The sequence below is a fragment of the Phyllobates terribilis genome, unplaced genomic scaffold, assembly GCF_046119375.1.
Source record: "Phyllobates terribilis strain yellow unplaced genomic scaffold, ASM4611937v1 Scaffold_3__8_contigs__length_932513732, whole genome shotgun sequence".
Taxonomy (NCBI): domain Eukaryota; kingdom Metazoa; phylum Chordata; class Amphibia; order Anura; family Dendrobatidae; genus Phyllobates; species Phyllobates terribilis.
Window position 1 is genome coordinate 352,053,225 of NW_027362763.1, and position 13,038 is coordinate 352,066,262.

The 13,038-nt window shown below is 40.3% G+C and overlaps 1 protein-coding gene and 1 long non-coding RNA gene across 2 annotated transcripts in view; one reads left to right on the top strand and one right to left on the bottom strand.

The window, feature by feature from the left end:
* The window catches only part of LOC141259367 (uncharacterized), a 31,161-nt gene extending 22,615 nt beyond the window's left edge, over positions 1-8,546 (bottom strand). Inside the window, exon 1 of the long non-coding RNA XR_012318409.1 lies at positions 8,417-8,546. This is a non-coding gene — a long non-coding RNA (uncharacterized lncRNA). The remainder of the gene's footprint in view (positions 1-8,416) is intronic.
* Positions 6,855-13,038, top strand: part of ECEL1 (endothelin converting enzyme like 1) — a 119,923-nt gene continuing 113,739 nt past the window's right edge. The window contains exon 1 of the mRNA XM_073675251.1: positions 6,855-7,039. The gene's annotated coding sequence lies outside the window, so the exon portion shown is untranslated. The remainder of the gene's footprint in view (positions 7,040-13,038) is intronic.

Here is a 13,038-nt window from a genome sequence, read left to right on the forward strand (position 1 = left end):
CTTGCTTTGGCAAAAATGTACTATTTTTTGCCCCTTTTGCTTAGTGGGAGAGGCGACACCGGTGGTCCGATACATTTTTTATAATTTACCGTAGAATCTGGGGAACATTATAGTGGATAACTATAACGGTTTGTCGTGGCTTGCCAAAATGCAACAAATCTATTACAAGGCATTTTACCCAGTGGTCTACAGGGAATATGACCAGTAAATGAAAAGCAAATGTGCAACAACATTTTTAAATAAAGTAATTTGTAAACTGCCTGGTTATAGCATGCTTTCTAAGGGGATCGAATTGTCAAAATGTACAATGTCCATCTAAAATGCAAGGAAGCAATCCATGCAAACAAAACAACATATAAAAGGAAAGTTGCAGGAATGTGTATGCAAGCTAAAAAAATCCTTTACTAATATGATATGTATCTGAAGCAACATTTACTATATAATAAAGCCAGTCATGTGTGGCCTGGACACAGTTCTCACTGTCTGGAACTGAAATGTGATGTACAGGCAAGATAATGAAAGGAAGCAAAAATATGCAGAGTTCAAAAAGAACAAAGTGTATGCAAGAAAGAAGGGGAAATACATTTGGAAGGAAACATTTCATTTTAGTTTAGGATTGATGTCATTAAATAGTACACTTACAGACTATGAATCCGATTATTATCATTATTAATGCTTACAAAGCAAACATGAGGTGCTATGGAGTGTGACAGACTATTGGCCAGGCTTATTCTCACAATTACATAAATGTAACAATTAGAAGGCTCTATATAGTAGGAGGGAAAACAGCCAAAAATGTGGAGTACACTTATTTGGTAAGGTTAGAGTTCTTTGACACCATCAATATCCTATGACATAAAGAAGAGAGAAAATCAGAAATCATGAAGCTGTGCATGAGAAGTGTTGCAGAGAGAGATGATCATTAGAAGAGAAAAAGTTTCTTTAGGCAGACTACTTGCCAAGAAGAAAGAAGATATTGTGCTAGTCTCTCAGTGAATGACTTTTGGAAGAGCCTTAATCATGCTGGATAATCAATTTTGTAATATTATGTAAGAGAAAGGGAGATATAGGAAATATGGTATTCAACTGCAATACTTGAAACATAGTGTCTGACTACAAACTGACATTTTCTTCACCGGCGTTTTTTGGAGGTTACGGTTTTAGGTAGAATTCTGTACTCAAAAGTTTGAATTCTTTGTTGCCAACCTCAACGATGGTGACATCTACAGTGACATCGCTGGCAACAGCATAAAATATTATCCGAAATTGTTGCCCCGAGCTCTTCATCTACAGACGAGCATCACAATTAATAGTATCCATATTCCAAAGGGCATAGAACCATGTCTGCTCTCTTAAAGGAAATCTGTCAGCAGGATTTTGCTATGTAATCTGAGGATATCATGAGGTAGGGGTTAAAACACTGAACTCGCCAATGTGTCACATGTATATTTGTGTGCTGTTGTTTACTTACACTGAAGCTTTAATCACCTAGTGATTTTCATTGCTTGGACTACAGCAACTACAGCAGTGCATGAGCCCTAGTCTGACTCCGCCCCCTGCTGTGATAAGCAGCTCACTTTTTATAGCTATATACATACAGAGCCTGGTGGGGGCGGGGTTAGCTTTCTCAACTCTGCTTCATTCTAAATCTAAAAACTCAGAATGTGTCAGAACAGCAGCACCCAGTAATCTAAGTGATACATTTTTGGATTCAGGGTCTCTTTGCCTCTGATCTCAGATGAGGTAGCAAAAACTTGCTGACAGATTCCCTTTAAGCATCCTGGACTTACTCAGAAAATCAAGTTACATCTATCGAGGTGAAGACATGGTGAACTGCGAGATCATGGAGGAATCAGATTACACTAACCATTGAAATCAATAGAAAAGGGAGGGTCAAGGAGGAAGTATCAGAGTGAGAGAAAAGAAAAACTAACAAAAAGTCACTTTCTAGTAGGTTTTTAGCTTACCCCATAGTTGGATACAGTTACACTGCTCAGTACCATTCTATAATGTCATCCATGCTGTTGCTCACCGCACCGGGCCCTGCCTCCGCCCGTTAGCACCTGCACTGCCCGGCCGCCTGCACAAAATGATGGAGGTTGAAGCGTCTGCTGATGCTCCCTCCTCCATCATCATTGCTCGCACTGGCGGTTGGAAGGGGGTCCCAGTGCGAACAATGATGATGGAGAAGGGAGTGTCAGCAGACGCTTCCACCCCATCATTCTTCCTCTGCGTCTGACGTCTCACGCGATGATGTCATTACAGGGTGCCCGCTGCTCTGAGATGTAAGGCGCTTCACACTGCATTCTGAGGAGAACCAGGAAAGGTGAGTATTGTACTTATTTTTTTAAAATCAGTGACCAGTGGCCATAATACAGTATGGGTGGTGCATTATATTGTGTGGAGGACCATGGGGGGTGCATTAGACTCTATGAAGGACTATGGGGGTGCATTATACTGTATGGTGGACCATGGGGGTGCATTATATCGTATGGAGGATGATGGGGGTGCATTATACTGTATGAAGGACCATGGGGGTGCTTTAGACTGTATGAAGGACTATGGGGGTGCATTATACTGTATGGGGAACCATGGGTGTGCATTATACTGTATGGAGGACAATAGGGGTGCATTATACTGTATTGAGGACAATGGGGGTGCATTATTCTGTATGGAGGACCATGGAGGTGCATTATACTGTATGGGGGACCATGGGGGTGCATCATACTGTATGGAGGACCATGAGGGTACATTATTCTGTATGGAGGGTCATGGTGCATTATGCTGTATGGAGAACGATGGGGTGCATTATCCTGTATGGAGGACCATGGGGGTGCATTATACTATATGGAGGACCATGGGGGTGCATTATGTTGTATGGAGGACCATGGGGGTGCATTATCGTGTATGGAGGACCATGGAGGTGCATTATATTGTATAGAGGAATATGGGGAGTGCACTATATTTTATGGAGGACCATGGGGAGTGCATATTGTTATATGGAGGACCATGGGGAGAGCATTTTATTATATGGAGGACCAAGGGAAGTGCATTACATTCTATGGAGGACTATGGGGAGTGCACTATATTTTATGGAGGACCATGGTGAGTGCATTATACTATATGGAGGATTATGAGGGGCGCATTATACTATATAGAAGGCTATGTGGGACCATTATAATATGTGGGGGTACATTGTACTGTATGCAGGCAATTATAAAGTGTGAAGGTTTGTGTGGGTCCCTCATACTGTGTGGGGGCCATTATACTATATGTATGGCCATTATACTGCATGGAGGGCTGTGTGGGGGTCACAGTTGGGGGATTATACTGTGTTGGGGTCAACATACTTTGCCTTGGGAGTTGAGGTGGGGTACAGTAGGGTAATTATACTGTGCATGTGGAGGAATTCACCATGGGGGTATCATACTGTATTTGGGGGCACTTTTGTTTGCATAATACTTTATGGAGGCAATGAAAGAGGAATCTAGGACTGCAGCAGGAGGAAAATAACTATGCGAGGGTATGTGCACACGATGCAGAAATGAAGCAGAAAATTTCTGCATCATTTCTGCATCTCCCTGGCAGAAAAAACGCATGCAGATTGTGCATGCGTTTTTCCTGCAGAATACATGCGGATCCACATGCAGATTCACATGCGTTTCCGCATGCAGATTGACAAGCGCTTTCCAGGCGATTTTAGCATCACCTGGAAAGTGCTTGACAACTAGGTCACACTATATAAATCCATGCAAACAGCATGGATTTATATAGTGTGACCCGAGAGAGTGTATATACTTACCTCCGATGGCCCGCGCTGTCCTGCTTTACACTCCGTTCTCCCGGCTGCCGGCAACTTTGAATTGAAAGACCTGCCGACGTCAGCGTCACGTGACCCGTCACATGACTCTGACGTCAGCGCAGGTCCTACAACTCACTGCAAGTGCCGGGAACCAAGCGGGAGCGCTGTGCGGGCCGACAGAAGGTAAGAATACATTTATTTTTTATTTTATTCTTTTTTTACAGCTTTTTTAATGGTACCTGGGTGTGGATGAGACTCTCCTCTCCTCCACACTCGGGTACCATCCGCATATTAGAACGCGCCAATAGCGCAAGTACAGATGCTGTCTTGCGGAATTGGAGCGTTCTAATGCAAGTCAATGGCGGCGAAATTGCCGCGTTTCCGCAAAATTAATTGACATGCTGCGGATTTTTGACCGCAGCGTTCACGCTGGGGAAAAATCCGCATCATTTGCACAGCACATGCGGATTTCCATTGGGGAACATTGCTTCCCTTCTACCATGCGTTTTTCATGCGTTTCCGCGGCGTTTACGCAACAGCAAAAACGCCACGGAAAAGCATGAAATACGCATCGTGTGAACTCAGCCTGAAGGCTGGAAAGTTGTGAGATCTGCTCTTCTGTGACCCTGACAATTATTTTATTTTTTTTTTGGGGGGGGGGCAATTGGAACATCTGCTATGGGGCCCCATGATTTCTATGTAAGCCCCTGTTTGTGTGGGCTCTGTATGGAAGATATCATCTAGTCCTCCACCCAACAACTGAAAATTAGAGATAGAGCCTGCAGATTGGAAAACTGGTGAAAAATACAGGATAAAAATCAAACAAAAGCATGAACTAGTATTATTCCTCATGTACATGTACAGTACATACACCACCTTTTAGTTCTAGAGGTTTTAATTTTAGCAGAAAGCAAACTAATAACTTTACTATTACTCAAAACTCGCATTGTTAAAAGTTAGGTGGTAGAACATTTTGTAAGATTGTGCCCAAATGTGCAATTATTCTGGGGAAAAAGTGCCAAGGTGCCAACAAGGCTGCTACTGCATAGCAGTAAGTTAAAGTACAAGAGGACCTTGCAGTCTTTACAATGGGGATGATAAGAATAATCAGTCACAGGACCCCCCTAACATTGGTAACGAAAAAAAATACAGCTTGAATGATACTGTCATGTGTCAGTAAAATTATCATCCAGTTATTACCCACTGGTAATGAAAGATTTTGGATGAGAAAAACTTTTTTGCTTTTCTCATCCAAAATTACAGAATTACAGAGCTGGGTTAACCTGTTTTGCAGATCCCACCAAATACCTGGAGAAAATGCTGAATTGTTTTATTTTTCTGAGAATGGTCAGACAAGAATGAAGAGGCTAAAAAGGGTTTAGATTAGGAGGATAGAGAAAAACGTTCCACAGGTTGCATGTGGTATTGCCTCTCAGACCCATTCATTTAGAGATAAGCTGCAAGACACCAGATACCAGATGTTTCTCTGTAAATTGGTTCTTTTAGCGAAACTAGACTGGAGAGAAGAAAGATGTGCAGGAAAAAAATATTTTTTGGTCAAACTCTAGTTTTGTTGAAAAAGAATTAAAGACATTTTTCATTGAATGAACTTGCGGAAATCCTGAAATCCAAGAAAAGGGAGAATTCTAGTTTAGTCCATGATCTGTCATATGGCAAATTCTGAAACATACTACCACCTGAAATGGCACAATAACTTCCTCGCGTATTTGTGTGCTGCTATCTAGACTTTGATGAAGAAAAGTTTAGTTCTCCCTCTCTTCTCTTCTGCACATTGTCATCATGGGAGTGAATAACCTTTCACTATGCTCAGAAAATGAGACCTTTGAGCCTCTTGGGTAGAAGAAACCCAGGTGGCCAACTTGCAAGGTCACTTGTCTCTTCACAGCAGCAGGCAAGCGGGAAGAGATACAGGATGTGGAGATAAGAAGAGATGATGGGAGACAAGGAACCTCTCAGCAAGAGGCATCATTAACCTAATTATTTCCAATAATTGTGGGAGGAAGAATGTTTTTCTCTATGTTCCCATTAACGGAAATTATATGGGACAAAGCAGAACAAAAGAGGCAGCTTGATTATTCTCATTGAACGCACACAATGGATGATCATGGTCCTGATGTTGGATTTTATTGTCACTGGGCAGAAATTGATGGCCGTCATCTGTTATATAAAAAAGGGCACAATTTATTGCTTGTGCAATTTATGAAATTGACTCCTAACATAAAACACTGAGCTCTAAAAGTATGGACGTATGAATTCCCCATGCACAGATATTGGAGAAGTTTACATATGGTCTGAAATCTAGACTCTAGATGGTAAATATATTAGTGATATACTGTGCAATGTATAAATTATAGAGTAACATAAGGTTTTTTTTGTGTATTTCATACATAATAATAATAATAATTTTTATGTAGCGCCAACATATTCCGCAGTACTTTACAATTAAGCAGGGACATGTACAGACAATAAATTCAATACAAGGTAAGACCGTTTAAACAGTTACATTAGGGGTGAGGGTCCTGCTCGCAAGCTTACAATCTACAAGGAAATGGGGGGACACAATACATAGAAAATTATTTCAAAACACAAATGTAGACATGAAAACTTTATAAGAAACGTAACACAGTGTCATCACGCCATTAATTTTACATTTAAATTCATGGTCTAGAAACGAATAATAATAATATATTCTAAAACTACTAGATTGGGGTCATTTTTTTGCAACTATTTAGATGCTGACTGGTGGAGGCTAGCAATAATATAGCATTATTAACCAACTCAGCTCTAGTGAGATCAGATGTTCCTTAGTGCATTAACGTCTCAGATGATGCCCTTCTTAAAAAACAAGTCATTCCCCAAGGTTGGACTATGAGGTAAGACTACTTGGAGCCCACAAACAAAGATTAGCATAATGGGAATAATAGGAATAATCTGCTTTAGTGCTGGTGTAGACTGCAGGGACAGAAAGTGAGTTATGTGCCGACATTGTCCCACCTCCCTATGTCCCCCTCCCCTCCACTTCTCTACTATGATCCCAAGGCTCCTATGTGCTGCAGCACAGCACACAAAGGCAGTGTAGTGACAGGTACAGCAGAGCAGAGCGCAGCTCCAATACAGAGCGCAGTCTGCATGGAGCACTAGTGCCTTCCACAGACTCCGCACCGCACCAGCATCAGTGGAGGAGAGGAGCTGCCTGACACCATCACTCCTACCAGGGTAAGGCAGAACTTTTAATCCTGTCTGTGATATCTGATTTCTGACATACGTCTTATCTGGAGTCACCATTTAGCATTTCAGGGAAAACTGGCATCAGGGAGGGAGCAATACATCTATACAAGCAAGTACTCTGTAGTTTAATAAGTAGAATCGCCTACATGTAAGTGCATGCAGTTTTATCCATCGTAGAAATATATATAGGATATATATGGTCATTCCTTGTTATACGCTCAGCACTCTATATTGAATACATATAGAGGATATGTTACGTCCATGTAATAAGATTAATTGCTTTCAAGTCTATAAACTATAGAGGATGACAAGCCAGAAACATTCCCCATCCAGGAAGCCGGATACCATAATTAATGTCATATATGAGTATAGGCGGTAATGACAGATGATCTGGAAGGACATCATACACTGAGGTTACAATGTGGATGCGAAGGGAATAAAGTCAGTGTTTTGCATATGAAAAGTTTCAGGATAGGTAAAGCAGAACTGTGACAGATATTGTTACTTATGGCCGATCTTCATAACACTTAAAGCTAAGCACCCTGTGATCTCATTGTATATGGTATTTAAACTTATTAATGAATCTGAGATCTGATACATCCGCAATGGTTGAACTCACTGAGCGTACACTAGTGTCTAAGACATGGTGGGGGTGAGCAAAAACTTTTTCCTTCCTCCATAACACAATTGTAGCTTCAGTATGGGCACTTTGTATTGCAAGGGTGTAACTTTTATTCTGGAACCAACAGTGCCCTGGAATTTAGCAAGAAAAAGGCGAAACAAAAATGTAAGTATTTTTTTAAGAAAAAAACTGCAGTGAGATCTGCTGGTAACATAGTAATAAAAATATTTCTTTATGGAAATGTATCATATATATATATACATATATATTTATATATATGATATAATTTGCGAAAAGCTATTTTAATTACTATGTTACCAGCGGATCTCAAATATATTATATATGTGTATACTGTATAGATTACAGTATATACTAACATTATACAGTTATACATTAATTAGGTATAGGGGCAGGGCAAGCCCTTTCTCATAACTTGTTCCTCGCCAGTCCCCACAATGGAAGAATCAGTATCCAGTGTTTGCTTTTTGAGAAATGTATAAATTGCTGCCATATAAATTCATGTTACTCTTCACAAGAAATAATGGTTTTGTTGTCCCCTGGGTAAACGGCGCTTTACAGTTCCTATAGAGGAATTAAACATAGTTGAATCCTGAATAAAGTTATTGCTTGTCTGACTCCAGGCGTTGTGTAAAAGTATTATACATTGCTCCCTCAACCTCCTATGAGATGTATGACTTGTGCGAATGCTGGATGGGAACTCAGGGGAATGAACATTTACTTACCAAGCTGGCAGGCGAAAATATTGATTTATCATTTACTCTTGCAGCCAATGTCCCTACCAGTTGTATAAAACCATGGTCACTGAAGAGTAACCGTCACACATTGTGATAGGAGGTGCCACTAGTGGACTAAATATTCAGCCAACCAATATAACCAGAAATAGTGACATAAGTAAGATTTGATGTCATTGCCACTGAGTGAGGTGATAGGCTGGTAGTCTTGTGAATATAGAAAATGTCAACTAACCAGCATCTCCCATTATGAGAATAAGCTAAACTGCTCCTCTGATCCCACTGAAGACTTCAATTCTGTTGAATGTAACAATAAAATGATGTACTCTTTAAAAGTGTCTCTAAACCTAAACCTTCTGAATGAAAAGCTTACAAAAACACAGCTACATCCATGTATACGTAAGAATGTAAGCTACATCCATGTATACGTAAGGTTGTAAGCTATATCCATGTATACGTAAGGTTATAAGCTATATCCATGTATACGTAAGGTTGTAAGCTATATCCATGTATACGTAAGGTTGTAAGCTATATCCATGTATACGTAAGGTTGTAAGTAAATCACAAGGTAGGTGGCCTAATAAAGGACAATCTCAATCACCAACCATCTACAATCAGCCAATCTCCTGCAATGTAGTGATACAGACCAACAGGTTGCTGACATTGATCAACCTTAGCGTTCCTCTAAGCCTTCTGACATAATATTGATTTAACAATTATGCAAAATATGTGAACAAATACTATCAGAACCAGTGAGATTTCATTATGTCAAAAGTGGGGGAGTGATAAAATGCAAGAGAGTATTAACTCCCTGCGAGGGGGGAATTCTACTATACTTCAGTGCAGGGAAAGGAGCAGACAAGAGCTTTGTTCCAGTGGTCAATGTATGGTGCAGAAAGCGTCTGGCAGTCACTATTCCATATTTTAAATGTTATTTTATGATTAGTACTATACTTATGGATCTAATACATATCATTCCAAGATCAAATATACTATATTTTTTTTACCAGATAATCACTTCATGTGTGAAAATTGCCACAACTGACTAGTGTGCTTAACCTAAGGGTATAAAAATTTCATGCCAGTTATCCCCATGGTGCACATCAGATCTATGTCCAGTTATCCCCATGGTGCACATCAGATCTATGTCCAGTTATCCCCATGGTGCACATCAGATCTATGTCCAGTTATCCCCATGGTGTACATCAGATCTATGTCCAGTTATCCCCATGGTGCACATCAGATCTATGTCCAGTTATCCCCATGGTGCACATCAGATCTATGTCCAGTTATCCCCATGGTGCACATCAGATCTATGTCCAGTTATCCCCATGGTGCACATCAGATCTATGTCCAGTTATCCCCATGGTGCACATCAGATCTATGTCCAGTTATCCCCATGGTGCACATCAGATCTATGTCCAGTTATCCCCATGGTGCACATCAGATCTATGTCCAGTTATCCCCATGGTGCACATCAGATCTATGTCCAGTTATCCCCATGGTGCACATCAGATCTATGTCCAGTTATCCCCATGGTGCACATCAGATCTATGTCCAGTTATCCCCATGGTGCACAACAGATCTATGTCCAGTTATGTTAATTCTATCTATACAGACAAGAAACAATTTCCAATAAAGGAGAATACGTCTATAGTGCTGCTTCCAAAAAACCCACTAACTTTTTTTCCCCATTTTTCAGCTTTTCTGAATATGAAAAAACTTGACTCATTGTTACTTTAGCTTTTCTTTGGTTGAGGACAGTGCAAGGTGTCACATTGTCAAAGTGATATGATCTTCCTCCTGCCTTTCCCTCCTTGGGAGACAAAAAATTAATAAAAACCGTGTTTCCCAATCCCAGCCTTATAATATTATTACAATTGGCCATAAGCTCTTAAATCCAAAGGCAAATATTGCAACATAAAAGATAAAGACTGCATTAGCATTAGCTTTCCCCAAATCCAGCGAATGACCTATTACCAGCATGTCCGCTACCAGTCCAGACTCCATCGTAAATCTTTAGGATAAAGAAGGCACTATTATACTGATAAATAATTTCTCACTACCTATTTCTTGGAAATATACTTAAGGGCACAGTGCTCAACCATAAAATGATTTTTAATGAAAACGATATGTTTTTATATTAAAATACATTGAAAAAACTCTTCCAAGCTGAGCCCTTTAAATAAACCATTGTTGGCTTCGACTCATTACTTGTAATATATGTGTCACTTGTTCTCACTTCTTGTATTATTGATTTTCTTGTAATTCACTGAAAAATCTTTTATTTGAAGATGTCCCTAAAACAGAAATTCACATTATTACTGCCAATAAAACGCCCACCAGTGGGAACAAAGGGAACATTACATACAAATAATTTAATAAAGACACAAAGCAGCAAATATCATTTCACGTTTTCTGTTGCACCCATAACAAATATGTATACAAATTTATTACAACAATGATTTAATTTTGCTCTGAAGGTGCAAAAACTTATGGGGAAAGCTCTATGAGTCTATACATATTAAGTGTACAATCATGCAATAGTCTGCTTTCCTGTGGAGCATAATGGGTTAAGGTTAATTTTCATTAACCCTCTCAAGAAGACCACATTGATATTCTGGCAGCCATCTGCAGCTCTGTCTTCTTGGGAAGGGCCGTGAGGTTATTCTATTTCGGTGCGAGTGCCCGGGAATGTTACATATTTATAGGAGGAACAGGAACAGCATAAAGTGAAATGATGTGAGAGTATTATTACTGATATAAATCAGGGATGTGCACAGCTCTAGTCAGCTCAGCCAGACTGCCTGTGACCGGGTCTATGGAGAGCACGGCTGGGCTACGGGAAAGGACGCTAGCCCTGGGACCAGCCATATGTGACCTCACATTATGATGCCAATAGCATGTAGATTAGATCTTCATAGTAAGAGAAAACTCATCTGACAATAGAGTTTTTTTCCTTTTCTTGTAATATCTTTCCTCTCTCTGTATCTCCATCTCCCACTATAACCACTTAACACATGTAGAGATATGAAGGATTGTCCGGTATATTTTCCAAGGATGTAAACATTTTTCTTTCAAGGACTTTTCGGAAAATCTTCATCTCAGGCTGCAGTTTGTTCTAAGAAAAACAAACCACTTTTTGCTCACTGTCTCTGGTGCTGCTCCTGGTGTATGGTATTGGCTGCAGTGCTGACGTCCTGTCACAGCGCGGCAGCCAATCAGTTATCTCAGCAGATCTAAAGGGGACGTTTTGTCTACAGCGGCAGACCGCTGAGCTCAGTGATTGGCTACCAACATGATGTCAGCACACCTTAGCCAATAACTAGAGAAATGCAAGAGGGTCTTATCCACATTCAAAAGTTGATAATTACAGGTAGAACCACTCACCTTATATGATTGTGTGAGACACAACACTTATAAAGCCTTAAAACCAGATGCAGCAGCTTTCATGGACAAAGTAAGTTTAAATAGCAGGATTGGAAGTGTTTCTGCGCTCTCCAGAGTATGACACAAATAGTGGTGAATAGTGATGAGCGAGCGTGTTCTGTTAACTCTTTCCACGAGCATGCTCGGGTGCTCGGCAAGTATTTGCAGCATGCTCGAATGTTATGTTTAAGTCACTGTTCGTGCATGATTTGCCATTGTTTGACAGCTTTAATACATGTGAGGAATGCCTAACAAACAGGCATTCCTCACATGTATTAAAGCTGTCAAACAGTCGCAAATCATGCACACGGAGTGACTCAAACATAACATTCGAGCACACCGAAGAGACTCGGAAAACACTCGAGCATGCTCGTAAATCTCGAGTAACGAGCATGCAAACTCATCACTGGTGGTGAATAAAATTGTAGGTTTATTGTCAACGCATTTCAGAGTCCACTGACTCCTTCTTCAGGACAATGATACATAAATAAGGTTGTATTTATGTATGGTTGTCCTGAAGAAGGAGTCAGTGGATTCTGAAACGTGATGACAATAACCCTACAATTTTATTCACCACTATTTGTGTCATACTCCGGAAAGCGCAGAAACACTTCCAATCCTGCTATTTAAACCCATAGCCAATAATGGACAACTGAAAGCAGTGGCAGAGACTTAGCACTGGACATGGGGGAGGTGCAGCCGGTGGCAAATATTTTCTGAAAGGGGACAACTTCTTTACATGGCTATACACAACTTTTAAAGGTATCATCACCTAGACACAACACTAAGCGTTTTCTAGCAATCCCATAGAAAATGAAAGGAGCGAAGCCCATTATTAGGATGAGTGGGGTTCCCAGCAATCGGATAACTACTAATCCTGCAGATAATAACTAAATATTGGCTATTATAACTTTCAACAGAAAGAGCTTTAGTTCCACTGTACTGACATTTTCGGTTCATAGAGTCATATGGCACGAACATACTATCATGCTTTTATTATGGAGCTGGGAAGATCGGCTATAAAACTGAAAGTCATCAGATTTTTACATCAGTGATGTAATAATGACTAGTTATTGGGCTTCGCCTACTGATTTGTGCCTTATTTCTATGATTTGCTGTGTGTTATAGATACACTAGAGATGAGCGGATCTGGAACAATTTGAATTCTCCAAATCGCAAGGATT